The 15,505-nt window shown below is 40.4% G+C and overlaps 1 protein-coding gene across 5 annotated transcripts in view; it reads right to left on the reverse strand.

The window, feature by feature from the left end:
* PAG1 (phosphoprotein membrane anchor with glycosphingolipid microdomains 1) overlaps nucleotides 1–15,505 on the reverse strand; it is a 103,905-nt gene that overhangs the window by 50,734 nt on the left and 37,666 nt on the right. The window contains exon 1 of one of the 5 annotated variants that reach the window (XM_064706276.1): nucleotides 6,096–6,163. The exons of the other annotated variants lie outside the window; for them this stretch is intronic. The gene's annotated coding sequence lies outside the window, so the exon portion shown is untranslated. Of the gene's footprint in view, nucleotides 1–6,095; nucleotides 6,164–15,505 lie in introns of those variants that run through there. 5 annotated transcript variants of the gene reach the window in all.

The raw sequence follows: 15,505 nt of genomic DNA on the forward strand, positions 1-15,505 counted from the left end.
CATAAAGTGGCTTTGTATCAATAGCTTTTGCTCCCCTAAAATTCATCTGCATGAGCTTGCTTCATTCCTAGCAGTTGTTAATGTATTTCATTACAGTTTTCCCCCTTTTTCACGTACATTCCTCGCTCTGTGAGGAAAGCAGGGGAGCAGCTGCAGCCAGCTGTGAGCTCCCCCGTGGGACCCTGAGTGCTGCCTCTGAGACACCAGGGACAGAGCCACGGGGATGGAGAGACCTTAACTGCAGACAAGATTGCTGGCTGCTGCCGTGGGAATGCGGGCAGCAAAGCGCTGCTCGTGCTCCGGGCAGGGACAACGCGAGGGTGCCTCACACACTGCAACAAGGAAAAGCACTCATCTGAATTCTGTGGGGCAGAAGAAACAAATTCACCATGCAGAATGTTTAGGAAAGCCTCACCCCCCTTGAAGTGCTTCAGGAATGACGTTCAGCAAATGGTAATTGTACCCTCTCCACCCTTGCCTTTAATAACTGAAGAAGCGAAAAACAAAACATTCATTTTCTTTCTCCATCATTTTTAAAATCCAATTTTTGGGTGGCTGTTAGTATCCTCTCTGCATTACCAGTTACCAGAATTCATCATGAGTCAAAGCCTGAATATCTTTGCTTGGGCAAATCTCCTAGGAACATCAGCCTGGAAAGCATGCCCTGGGAAACAAATCAGTTCTTCCTGACATGGGAAGCATCTCAGTCAATAATCCCAACTAATGTGGATGTCTCCACTATTTTACTTTGTACACTCAAATAAGGGTCTTTCACATGTGCATGTTTGCTATTTCAGATGTCCAGCCACTTCAAAACTAAAACTCAGATGTTAAGAATGTAAAATACCAGACATTCAGATATTCTCCAAGTGATCCTATTAGGACAGAGATATAAGTGGGCTGGCAGATACACTTTGAAAAATTACAAGTCTTGTACACACAAAGAAATCTCTTTGCCTCTCTCCATCAAGCAGCTTTTACTGTTTAGTTAGTTTTTTTAACTTCAGTCTTCCATTAATTCCAAATCCTGATAAAATAAAACTTTTGTTGCTTGGTCATAAGCTCATAAAACACAAGAAGAGCTTAATGCAAAAATGTGAATAAGTTAAGAAGTTTACATAAAATTTACATATATGCTAATTTAAACAAGGGGCACTCTTTGCAGTAATTTAATGTTGTCAAGCAAGCACGGGAGGCATCAAATTCTTTGGCTTTTATATTGCTCCTTACTGATATAATAATAATTGCCAATAGATCCTTTACAAAAAAGAAGGAAAAACACAACAAAAAAACCACTCACTATGCTGTTTGGGGGTTTTATAACAATATTTAACAGAGGGAGAACATAAAAGGATAGGGGCCTGAAGTCACACCTCCAGACAAAGTTCATATTTACCACCCACTATGAGCTATGTGCAAACCCACTGTTCATGGGTACAAAGACAAGACCAGTCAAGGTCTGCTGCTACCTGTGACCTCTCTGAATTCTGCTCTGTGCTCCTGTTGCTCAGCCACCCCTTAGCTGCAGCTGCATCCCTGTCCTTCCCTGCCTCCTGCTGCAGCCCCTCTCCTCTAACAGCATTAGCAGTGCATCTCCCAGCACTGCACATGGCCTACTTGATTCATCACTGAATCAACACAACATGAATCCCCCAGGCACACCAAAGCACTGCTACATTAATACTTCATCTATGCTGCAAGAGCATCTCTTAAAATGCCTACAAAATTGTTTTAGAAGACCATGGTTTTGTTCTTGCAGCACTCCAGCCAGGAGGTGGTTAAAACAAAGGTGAAAAATCACAGCAAATAATCTGAAAGACTGTATTCCCATCATGTTTGCCACTTCCAACCCTATTTTTTTCCTATAAAGTCTTTGTGCAGTTGCTCTGTTGAAATCATTAAGCTTTCTCTGGCTTTCTGCAGGTGGAAAAGGCTAGAACCTGATCCTGTGTGCAGGAGCAACACCTCTTCACCCACCATGAGCCTGCGGTGCTCCATCAGTCCTTTATTTCTCCAGACACTCCTGCTTAGGAAGAAACTTGACAGGAATTGTTTTAAATACATTCTGTCCCACGCAAGCATGCAGCCAAAAGAGTTTAAACCCTGCTCTTGACAGTCTTTTTCAATACAGATGGGAGCTCACAGGAACCATTTGTCTTTCACATTTGTGTTTTCAGCTTTACCATTTCCATTTGCTCAAGACCTCTTGTCCCATCTCATTCTTATTTTAGTGCTAGCCCTACAAGAGTTATAGAGATGATCATTTTGACTCAGCATCACCCTCCTATCCTCAATTTGCCTTAACATAAAAAAGACAAAAGAAACAGCCCTACCCCTCCATATAATTTTATTTTCTCACTGAGAGTGTCTGAAGGGTGGATAAATGTGTGAAAACAAAACAGAGCTGCACATGTGAGTGGGGAAGGGTTCCTATCACTGCTAAGAGCCCATGTTCTGCACTTTCTGACTCGGCAGTAAACTAGAGACACTCCCAAATGGTGACAATGGGCAAGGAAATTTGCTTTGCAAACAATTCCCTTTAAAAAAGCCTTGCAATGAACTGCTTGATACCGTTTTTGTCTCTTGAACATGGAATTCTCTATGGAAAGGAGATAATGTTAAGTAAAGTACTGAAAAATGAAGTGGCTTAGGATTATACACAGTCAGTTGGGCTTTTTCTAAAGAAACACTACACAGACCCTTTACAGCCTGTGAAGCTGAGTTTCTAGAAGCCAAAAGAAGCAGTGTGGAGTAGCTGAAGGCTTGTGTCAAAGGACAGCAGCAGGCAGGACCCCACACAATGGGTCTGCATTGCAAACACACTAATACCATTGCTGCATAAAAGAGTAGGAGGAATACATAGGAATTAAAGGGAAGATTAATACCCAGTGGGCTTTACAGCTAAGAGGCATATATTTAGGGCAGCAGCACCAGCCAGAAAGTTTTGTTCCTGATGGCTAGCTTGGCCACCACTCCAAACCAGACCTTGACTCTGTGATATCACAAGCAGGATACTCTGTGAGTGCTACAGATGAGGAGACTTCGGAGAGCTAATGTGGAAAACATACAATACAGCATGCCTCATTCAAATAACCCAATTCACAGCTTTAGCTTTTGAAACAAACAAAAAATGAATGCAAAGATATGACAGTAGCAATGCTTGCCATCAGTCTCAAGACATGGAAGCTACTAAATAATCGGAGAAACTATAAATACAAGAATTACCTGAAATCACCACAAAAATGTGTCTTGCAACGAAGTTATGAAGAGAGTAAAAAATAGGACTGGTAAAAATACTGGTACATTCAAAAAAATAAAACTATATCAATCATCAAATTCAAATTAAAACTACTTAGGCTAGCTATAGGTATGAAAAGAAATACACCTACAAGGAAGAAAATAAAGCAAAATGGACTCAAAAAGAAATGAGCTAAAATAAAGCCATATTAAATTCTCAGCAAGTTATGAAAGATTCTTTGCCTTTCTTTTTTTTTTTTTATTAAACACTAGAGCTCGCCATCTGTTTATGGACAGCACACAACAAGAGTCCTGAAGTGCTGAAAAAATCTCTACCAGAAGCCTTCATGCTCACTCTGGTACCCCACAGCACAGCCACACCAAGCTCAGCTCTCCGTACACTGGAAGTGTTTCCAGGCAAACCCAGCGGCTCCGCATGGAGCGCCGTGGGGTCCCTGGAGAGCTCGCATGTCTCCACCAGCACTGTGCTCCTCACGAATCCCAGCACTCCAGGAACAAATCCTTTTGGCACTAAGCTCACCTAGGGCCCCAACAAACCCATCCACTCTGTCCTGCAGCAATGGATGTCCCCTTGGCTGTGAGCCCATGGCGTGGTGTCTCGTGGACAGGCTGCCTCGTGGGGCTGACTGCCTGGGAGGCCTGGCTGGAGGGGAAATGCCAGAACAGAGAGAGAAACTAAGACAAAAGCCCTTTCCTAATTCTACCCTGTGCAAGGATCTGCATCTTCAGCTTTTAAGGCAAATCATCACCTTTCAATTTTTTATCCTTTCCATACCAAGCACTGCCACCGTGAGCACTTTCAGGCTGAGGAGACTGCCACCACATCAATATTCATCAAGGAGATCCTGAGGAAAATTCATTTATTTTTCAGAATTATTACAGTTAATTGGAAACATCTGCTACAAGTATCTGTATGCCAGAAGCATCCCAATCTACTAGGCAGTCTCTGCAGGAATACTCACTCTGTCCTTTCTGGCTCGGCTTTGCCAATGGCATCTTTATTGTCAAAGAAAAGACGCCATAGAACTAATCGGCCAAATGCAGAGTTTAAATTGTCTCTGCTCATTTTCACACAAAGTACTAACACATGTTGTGCTGTCACAGCTGTGAAAGATATTTTTGTCTCCATGTTGGCTTTTAACTGCTTTCTTGCAGTGAACCAGGTCAAAGAGTTTTGGGAGCAGCACTCCCCTCTGATATCCAGTAGCATCCTTAACCTAACAGAGTGCTGCAGTGAGAATGTCCAAGCACAAACAATCAACATTTTACATTTGTAGTGACATTAATATCAACACAGCACATGAATGTAAGTACATTATTTCATGTAATGTGAATGCTGAATATTTGTTGAAGTATTTATGTGAATAAAGGATAACTATCTGAATGTCCAGTGGAAAAATGTTCCCATGGGGACAGAATGCAGCCTAACTATGAGGTATTTGCGAATTCCAATAAATATTCACTGAGACCTAGTGAAAATCTGGGCTGGAACTTACAAACATAGAATTTCTAAACAGGTTGTCAATCATAATGAAAAATGCATGTGCAGACTGGACTTCCTAAGTATTATTAGCCTTCTGTCTAAATCCATTGTAATTTTGTTTTTAATAGGCTGAAATGTGAGGCATGATCTTTTTTAATAAAAAGATTCTGTCAAAATTGTGAATTATTAATGTAAATCACAATGTCAAAATAATTTTTTTAAGGAATAAGATGAACAAGACATTCATATTAAGGAGTGAAGCATGATTATATCTCTGATGAAGTGAGATGAATGTTTATACTATAGACCTTCCTCATAACAGCTGGAGACTTCTTACAGTCTGTATGAGGCAGCATGATGGAAATATTTGTTAAAAAGGTAAGGAGAATCTCCAAAAACATCTTTGAACTCAGGACCTCCAAAGCCATCCTTTGAAGCAGATGCTCTTCCCTGAGATGCCAGACTAGGAAACCTTACTCAGGGAGAGAAAAATAAAAGCAAAAAAACCCACTAATTTTTTGAGCCAGATTGTTTTTTAAAATTAAATAACTATGGGTAAAATATTCACACAGATGGTCACTATGAATTCTCACCCCAAACCAGATTAGGAATAGATTTTCTTTTTACATGAAGAACAGAAATCAATCTTCTGTAATGTAATCTTACGTCCTTACCTACCCCAAGGCAAGAAGAACACAAATTTCTTGTTTGACAGTGTGGGAATACACAATTGTTTGTCGACACCATTAAGAAGTTTCAAATCATGGTGAAAGAACTTGCACACATCAACAGACTGAAAAAATGAACTGTGAAAAGCAAGAAGACCATGTAATGTCTGGACACGTATTTTCACTTGGCAGAATTGTGATGCTGATAGAAATAATGCAAAAATAATAATGCCTCTGACTGAAAGAGCATGTGTTTCCTTACTACCTAGAACAGAACAGTTCCCACACTACATTGGAACTTCAGCAATAATTAGGATGTGAACTTCTGGTCCAATTTTCTTCCTTTTATCCAGTAAGATTATAAAGACCTTCATCACTTCATCTCATGAGTTTGAACAAACTGGTTTGTATTTTTTTCTGCCTTCCTCAAGAAGAGACAGTGATAAGGCACAGAGTGATTATCAAGGGATATTAAGAGAATAAATCCATGAATCTCAGTGTTCAGGTTAAAGTTCAACACCAGTTAAAAAGTACTCTTGAACCCTCATGATACTGCTATATAAAAATAATACAACTGCTCTGCAATTTAAAAGCATAATCAAGTAGAAAATTATAGAGTGAAATGTGTGGCCCCTGAGCACATTCATAGGTCTTTATGCCATGAGAAATAAAACCCTTTCACTCACTTGGACTGTGAAGCTTTTTCTCAGAGAAGTGGTGGACAGTGGACAGTGCCATAGCTTCCTCTGTCCCCTTGGGGAAAGCCCTGATCAAACTGTTCTGGATTCACTGCAGAAATGCAGAAGATGTACTCATAGGGAAGTGGGAGATGTGCCATTTCTGTTGGTATTAAACAGAACTAGATGACAGAAAGAAAATCACACATTCTCGTCTGTAGCATCAAGTCACTCTTGGTTCTCGTGTTTGTTGGCTTGCCATGCTGCACGTCTGACACAAAAGACAATCTTACTCTCAAAGCACAGTAAATCAGCAAGTAAAATTCTTGGAATAACAACACTGAAATCTGTCCAATACTTTCCTAAAAATGCATATTAAATCTGCTTCAGCCATGAAAACTTGATTAATGTGTTTAATATATTTGGAAGAAATAATCATTCATGTCAAGGGTAAACAAGGCAAGCATGGAAAATGGGTGAGAATAATATGAAAAGAGAAAAATAAAAAAAGAAGCAGATGCTGCAGGATACAATCCCACTATTGATAACCATTGTCATGGCTAAACCAAAAACCAGTATGCCTTAAGTGGAGTAAATTATCTCCACTCTGTGGCAGTTAAAGCAAAATGAGCATTAGCATACAAATAGATGAAGCTAATGGCTGGATTTTTTTTTTGTGAAATCCTAAATTCTGCCTTTTCAAGATTAGTGATAACAGAAGTAGTGACACATGCTTCCTCCTGAAATCCACAGAGCCCAACAAACCTCAAAGGAACACGTGCAAGGAGGGACGAGGAGCAGCCACAACCCAAGACAAGCATCACAAGCTCAGCCACAGGCTGGTCCTGGGGCCCAGCAGACCACCCCCCACATCCTCCTCTGACACTCAAGGTCCCCTCCCCATGGCAGTATCCAAGCAGCAGAGAAACCAGGCTTTGGCCAGAGCACAGTGACGGTACCCAAGGGTACCTGTATATGCCTGCCCTTACTTACCCACAGTGTGCCTGGCACAGAAAGTCAATTCAACCAAACAATCAATTTAACTGTTCCAGCCTGCCTCTGGGAACTGCAAAAATGTGGGACGTGGCACTTACCTCACCATCAGGACACGGCTCTTTCTTGTCTTCCAAGAGCAAAACTTATGTGCTGTAAAAAGGGATTTTTTCTATTTCTCTGCAGGCAGGCCAATATTTAGGTTGTGCTTATGAGCAGTGATGGCTGATGATCCAAAGAGGAGCAGAAACTCAGCACATTCCCCCAACAGCAAAGGGCCTGGGATAGGCAGATGTGGCTGACAAGCATCTCTCCAGGAGCTGCAGAGTTTGCTCTCTCTGAAGTCTCCCCCTTTCCTGCTGGGCTGCAGCTGCGTGCACAAGAACACATCATCCTTCCCACTGCTCCAGTGCACAGACACAGACACCACTGGGGAATGCTTCAGACACATGGAAGCAGCTAGCAATTTAATTAAAACATCCACACACAGAGAGGCACATGCACATCCCATTCCTCAAGAGAAACACCTGAAATAAATACAGGAGCACAGGACTGCAAGGAAACTCACGAGTCCCTTCTATGAACTCCATGATGCTCCATCCTAAAGCTGTTCTTTATTTTTACCTCTGCTGCACCTAGAAAAGTCTGTTGACAAACCTCAGAGATAATCAGGGACTGATTTTTATTGCCTGGCCTCACTTTAACCAGAGCAAAAAGCATGGCCTTGCACCATTACATTTTATGCCATATCTATCACACCACCTCAGAAGAAAACACAATCCTTGTATGATGCTATGATCCTCTTCTGAAATGCCAGTGACTCTTACCTTTGAGTCATCTATAAATTCATAAGAATTCTGTCACCTGTCAAATTCATAAGCATACTGCTGCTTATTTATGACAAGGATAAAAAAATACTAAACATGTTTCATCTCCTTTGAGGAATTTAATTAGCATATTCCCTTTGGCCCAACACTCTCACCATTTTAAGATAATACTGACCTCTCGTCTTTATTCAATTCTCTACATATTTAACATTTCTTCTATGAATCTTCTTTTTCTTTGCCACATTGATAGATCTCCATGTGGGTACCACATTCAAATTCTTTATCAAGATGGAGATGAATTGCATCTCTTGCTTTTATTTAGCAACAGAACTGAAGAAGATGAAACAGCTAACCCTGGCACAAAAATATTTATTAATAATTTTTTATCTTATCCCTTTTCCATTAGCTTCCCTGACTTTAATTTGTTGATCAACATTTGTCCTAAAATATTATGTATTTTAGAAATTGGCTTAACAGGCTGTTATTTTGCCAAATCTGCTTCCCCTGGAACCATCTCAAAATCTGAAGTTTACATTTTATATTTCTCATTCTCATGCCCCAGTGTTCAATATATTCAATAAAAAAGTCTGCAGTCTCATACAACAAAAAATGGCTTTCCAGGGAAGACCAAAAATGCTTTTTAGAAGTAAAAATCTGATGACCTCTCAGTGTAAGCCTCTGGAAAAGAAGGGATGGATATTTTTTCTCTGCCTTCTCCCTGAAACTCCACTTCTGTTTTAATGTTGCACAACACTGGTTTTCTTCAATAGCTAATATGGGAAACCTGATTCCTTTTAAAGAGGCCTCCCAAATCAAACCTAAAATCAAATACCTCCCCATAACTTAATTTATTAGGTTAAAAAGGTCAAGAGTCTCTTCACCACCAAAGTACTTGTCCAATTCTCAATAGGAAATTTAATTTCTATCATCTGGAGCAAATGTGTATAATGCAAGTGGCATTCAGAAACTCTACTGCACTTTGAAAACTCTCTGAAAAGTCTACTGAACCCACTTTTTGCAGCTGCTGCTTTAAGTATTATCAGAGTCTGGAAACAAAACAAAGCCCTGTCTCACTGACATATTCCTGCATTAACATGAACTCCAACAAGTGAGTTTAAGTGGGTTTGGCCACCAGCTGTGGAACTCTGCTGTACATTCCACTGTACACTAGTCTACAACCTAATTAACAACCCTGCAAATATTCTAGATATCTGCTAATATTATGCACAAAGACGTAATTAGAAGTGTGTGTGAACACAGATAGGTTTGAAAAAAAGAGAGAACAAATGTGCAGCTCCAACTGCTATCATTATTAACTCCTTCTCAGTGGCAGCATCAGGCACCAGGTTAGGGTAAGGTTAATGCACACCCCACACTGTGACCTTTCAGACTGAATTTAATTGCATCCCTACCAACGATATGGCAAAATGATAAGGTGCATCCTGATGATTGATTTTCTTCCTTGCAGACCACAAGAGCTCATTTCAACCAAATCTTGCCATTAAATTTACAGCACAACTGGAAAAGAGTTTTAAATTATATACACCCTAATCTAATATTTGAAACAGTTATATCAAAGACTCTCTCTATTATAAGCTGCAAAATCCCTGTTTGCCTCTTCTGTAAACCCGCTACACTCTGTACAGCATTTTCCTTCAATTGTTAGCGTGCTTAAAATGTGTGTCTAACACTGTCAGAGCCATGCTGTCAAGCATTAAAGAGCACTTTTAGGCATTCTGCCCCTGTAATCCTTGGGGACTTCAGTAGCTACAAGTCAGGGGAAAATCAAAGTAAAGAGAAAAGACAGGTCATCATGAACCTAAGTGCAGTGTAGTCTCGTGATAGACATTTCTACTCTACCTGCACAACACATTTAGGTTCTACAAGAATTTTACTATCCCTATTTTAGTAAAGCTGGGGTGAGTATCTTTGTTAACATACCAGCCCACAGTGAACTGGAAAATTTTGTCAGAATATTTTATTTACTGTGATTACTGTATAAAATATTATATGCCTCACTATAGCAGGGTTTATTCAAGCCTTAGTTGTTTGATAACAACTTAGATTTTTTTTGTGAATTTTTCATTATTCTTTCAAATAAATTTTTGGTGTTTTTTCAGATATTCAGTACTCTATTCTGCATTAAAAATGCCCATGGGAAACTCTGAGATGTGTGCCTGTTTTAAGCAGTTTCCACTTGCAGTGGATGAAAGTAACAGCCAACCACGCTGGGATTTCAGGGTTTTTTTTAAGGAGGTGATGGCAGGCATATTCTGTTATTACTGCATAGGAGTTTTAGCTACTGCACTCATCATCATGGTCAGAACAGCTCATCTGCATTGAAGTTCTGAAGAGCACTGTGCACAGCTGAGCCATCACTTAGATCACTTGCATTTAAAGGAACAGAAACTTGGATGAGCCCCAAATTATGGCAGACCTAATGTCTCATTTGCCAGCAAATCATCTGTATCAGAAATTACTTTAAATGACAATGCTAAAATTGAATTTGTCCCATGTTTAACATGCCCATTAAAAGGAAATCCTTCAATGCCAGTCACTGAGGCTCAGATGCAGGGAGTCGAATGACCATGTGGTTTGATGGTCCACCCTCAGCAATATCCCTGACTTTGATAATCTGTAAATGCTCTGGAGCCAAGGAAGAACTTCCCACTCAAAACCTCTCACCTTTACAGGTGTTTTAGTTTCATGAGTCTCTGATGCACGGAGTGATATGATAGTCTTGCCTACAAGAGAACTTGTCACTTTACCACGACTCGATTTTAATTTCACAGCAAGGCCTTGCCCAAAGCCATGCTGGAGCCTCCTGAAGCCTTCAGCCACCCCCTAGCTTCCCTTGGATGGCCTCAGGAAAGAGAACACAGTGGCAGCAGAAGGCTGGGAAGGGACCTGAGAGACTGGGTGAGTTTTGCAGAGCTTTGAGCCAAGTCAGTGCTCTAACAAAGCAACATCCTGAGAGCCCACTGTGAACCTAAACACTGAATTTCTCATTCAATGCATCAGAATGCAAGTGCAGTGTGAACAACTCCACCAAGGCAAAGACAGAATTAGCCTCATCAGACATGCAGCAGCATATGTCTCTTTCAACATGTACTGCAAAATAGATACTGAATGGAAAACAGATGATTTTTAGCCTCCTATTCTGTCTACCGGTAAAAAACCCCTCAAAATCCTGCATATCTTCATGTAAATTACTGTACTGCAAAGATAAATATCAAAGTTATGCAAGATGCTAGATAAGTAGAAAGACTTAAAAGAACAAGGAAGAAATAAAAACACCTACAAAACCTCCAAAGATAAAAAATAAACAACAGTTTATTTGTGTTCCCAGGAAAGTCCAAAGCCAAATATTAGCATTTTCTTCTGGAGGCAACTTTCTGTGTATTGAGAGCCAGCTTAAATAAATAGCTGGCTTTTCTTCTCAGAATATTTGGGGAGCCTGCAAATGTTTTTCTCCTTTGAGAAAATACATGAAAAACAATGCAGGAACAACTTCACACAGGAGTAGTAAAGAAATTCAAATATCTAATTATAATTATAAGTGAAATTTTGGCCGTGCAAAATCTATATGAAATGCTGTCAGGTGGAATGTCTGCCACTCTTCCAAGCAGCAACCACAGAAATCTACCTCTGTTACCTCCTTGTTGATCCTCTTTCCCCACGCTTCATTTATGCATTTTATGTGGCTTTTTAGTTATTCCCACATCCCTCTCTTAGTCTTACCTGAGCTCATTCCCTCCTAGACTCCCAGGTTTTTCTTTGATATCCCAAAATCTCAGCTGAGAACTTGCTGGTATCTAACATTAGAGGTTCAGGGGCTCCAGTCAGCTTTAAGCTGCAGTAATTTTTTCTACTCTGTAAAGCCTGAAGGGATAGTACTTTTCCTTCCTTGCTAAATAGTAAACATTCCCCTTCCAGTGGGCAAACAAATTATCTTCTGTTGTTTGTAAAGACGTTCAAACAATACCCTTGTTTACCTTTATAAATGTCTTTGTGCTACCCCCAGCCCAGCCCAGGGAACTGAGCAAAGGTGGTGCAGCTGACACACGGCAGGCAGGAGTAAATGCCTGAACACCAGAGAAATCTCTGCCCAGCAAAGAACAGAAACAGCCACTCTGATGTCTGAGCTTGGGCTGAGAGAGCAGCAGCAAACTGAATCTCAGGACAGTAAGTATCTTTAGTAAGCAAATTAATTTTCCTCATCAACTCAGCAGAAACATGGTTTTCTGCCTCCAGGGAAGGGTGCAACGTGTACTCATTAACAACTGTTTATTCAGATCAACACTTCTGCTGGATAAATTCCCCACCACCACCACCACCTTACATGAGCTATTTCATGATCAAAGTATGGAAATCAAATCTGCCAAAGCAGCATCATTTGAGCAGTTGTGTTAAGCGCAGGCACGTTTGAAGGATCAGAACCTAATGAGGTTTTCTGGTTGTTTTTGGCATGAATACAACAAACACCTCAACAAAAACATAACTCTGCCTGTGCAAAGTACAGAGGTCTTCTCATGCAATTATCATCCACAAGCACAAATACTATTTGTAAGAATAAAACAATTAATTCAATATTATTAGTTCATTTCATAAACAGGCTGATTACTTCTGAAATAGCTGCTTTCTTAATCTACATGGCCAATATGCAATCTGATAACCTCCATTTACCAGTTTTCACTTAAATACATCTCATGAATCTGACCCTACTTCATTAAAACCGACAAACGTCACACCAATCTTTGCACATGGAACTCAACACATCCAAATGAAAACCAGTCCACTGCTGACAAAAAGGCTGAGAGCAAACTAGTACCTCTATCTTGGTCATCACAACCTCAACTGTGTGGTGTGCATCAGCACACACCCTAGAAAATGTAAAGCCTGTTAACTCGTACGGTCCTTCTGAAAATGTGAACACAACCACTGCTCACACTGCTTCGTTTAAAAGCTGATTCCAAATTTATCAAATACTGTTTAAAACTGAAGGTGACTTGATTACTATGTCACTTCCTAAGAAAGCTGATGTAGAAATATTTCCCAGATGTGGGTTAAGATTTCCAGATGAACAGAGAGAACAGGGAGATGCAGGCTCCTGACCAAAAGCCACTGACAGTCTGCATTAAACAGCATTTGCCCAGGATGTGTCAGACAAGAGACCTGAGGCTGGGTTCCTGTTGCTACAGGAAAGTGCCTTGCCAAAATACACTTGGCTGCTCTGGCAAGAGTTTCTCTCCATATTGTTTTGTTAATGTTTCCAAAAGGTCCAGTTTTGCTTTTGTATGAAAAAAAACCCCAACCCTGCAAATTTCAGCTGTCTCACTGCACCAAAATAAACTGTGGGGTTTGACTGGTCACAGCACAGACAACCAGACTTCCAGTGCATCCCCTGAACTATCAGGGCACAACAGAAACTTCATATGAACTTTTCAAAACATTGAATTAAAAAACTTACCTAAATATCTTCTCCAAACTGTGATTAGTATCTGCCATACACTGATTATTTTTGTTTTTTCTGTGCATTTTCCACATTCAGAAACATTTTTATGATTTTACGGTTTTTTATGGCATCAATAAGCTACATGAGGAATGAGACAGACAAAACCAAAATGTACCACAAAAGGTCTCTAAAATATATTGTAATTTTGTCACCAACAGACAGTAACTACAGAAACATCATGGAAATAATACAGGCAATAAATTGAAGTTATGTGAATATTTTCTTTTATTTTCAAGACAACTGAAATTATGAGATCAATTTGGCCTTGTTTTCCTCTCATCACTTTTCAGACTTGTCAGAAGGAAGTGTAAAAACACTGGAGTCGATATTCTCTCTTGCTAGCCTGGATTAGTAGATTTATGTTAATTGCAGACATCTACATAAAAACACCTCTTAGCATTCTTCTTCCATAGGAAGGATGAAATTCTGACCACACAAATGAAGTAAAAAAATAAAGTTTTCCCTTTATTTTTTTTAAAGGGAAAACTTATTTTGTAGCACATTTTCAGCAAATGTCACTAAAAGGTCTGATTGCTTCCAAAGGCTTTGATCTTGCTATCACACAGCAGCTCCTGACTGAACCAAGTGACCTCGGGGAGGCTCTGAGGGAATGGGCATCACTCATCTTAGAAACAGTCTCCTCATACTCAGTTTGCTTCCAGGCTGGACTGCGTGAAGTATCAAATCTCTGCAGCTCCAGCTGATGGGATGGGAGTTACCAGCTCCTCAAAGGTTCACACTTCTCAGCTGGGGACAGGACAGCAGGACAGCTGCTCTCCCTGAGACCTGCTGAGTCTGGTGGGTGCTGCAGAACACCCAACAGTGAAATAATGGAAAGCCAACTAGCCAGCATGGATCACTCTCAGCTTTCAGTCAGGGACAAAACCAGCAGAAAAAGCCCTAGCCAATGTATGGGGATTTTGACTTTTCTTTCAATAGCATGAACTAAGACCCAGTAAGCATCAAGTGAAGAATGAGTTGCTTGTCCTGGCTAACCACCGAGCTGAGATAGTGGGATAGAAGCTAACAAGAAAAATCATTGAAAATGCAGCATCTGTTGACATTTTCCAGCATGCACTGACCTTTCCAGTACCATTACACCCGGCTTTGCAGCACAATTACAGTTTCAGTTCCACTTATCGATAAGATCCTCATTATCTGAATTCTATCAAAATCTTTACCCTTCTCGAGAGAGCAGAGGAAAATGTCTGTCTGAAACAATATTCAGTTCAGTGACACCAGAAAGACCCCCAACTCAGCTGCTGGGGTTGACTGTTCACACCATTGCGGTGTAACCTGGCCAGGTAAGCAGAGGGAAGAGGCTGAAAACTGATGTGAGGATGATTCCTCATGACAGTGACAATAGTAGGTGGCTAAAGAGCACAAAATGCAATATTCAAGGACAGAGCTCAGGAAATGACCCTTGCAGTTGGAAGCTCACCTGCAAACCAGAAATCATTTCATGGTATGTGAGAAGAGTCCAAGTTAATTTGCCACTCTGACCTCAGAACCTCATACAGTCCCTTGCTGAAGTCAACTTACGAGGTTATAATGGCTAGTTTTGTTTCTAGCAAACCTACAAACCTGCTTTCCTTCACTTCTCCTCTTCCACTTATTTCATATGCAAAGGTAATGCATTTTATTACAGAAATAAGGAAGATCTGCATTAAGTCATGTCTGCTTGAGAACTCAGGTGACTCCCCACCAGCTGGAATCTATTATTTGATTAAAAACGTTGTTGTGCCAGCTGCCATGCAGCACGTTCCACTACTCTGATTCCAGGAGGAATTAAATCCATACTGAAAATGAAGTCTAGCATGAATCAGCCTCTTCTCAATACCAACGCATACCTGGAAAACAAAAAGCATTAAAAAACACCACAAACCTAGCCTTCCTAGACCTGGCCACCCCAATCTCTAAAGCAGCAGGTGTTCAGTGGGGAAGAACTTCAAATTTCACATATTATAAGGTAGTAATTTCATAAAGCAGTGTCCTAATTATACCCTCAGGGTTTGTTTTTGAAGTGATCTTTCTCACCATAAAAACAAACTTAACTCCTCTTCCAACACAACCAGCTCTGAAGT

The sequence above is a fragment of the Zonotrichia leucophrys genome, chromosome 2 (genome assembly GCF_028769735.1).
Source record: "Zonotrichia leucophrys gambelii isolate GWCS_2022_RI chromosome 2, RI_Zleu_2.0, whole genome shotgun sequence".
NCBI classification, from domain to species: Eukaryota; Metazoa; Chordata; class Aves; order Passeriformes; family Passerellidae; genus Zonotrichia; species Zonotrichia leucophrys.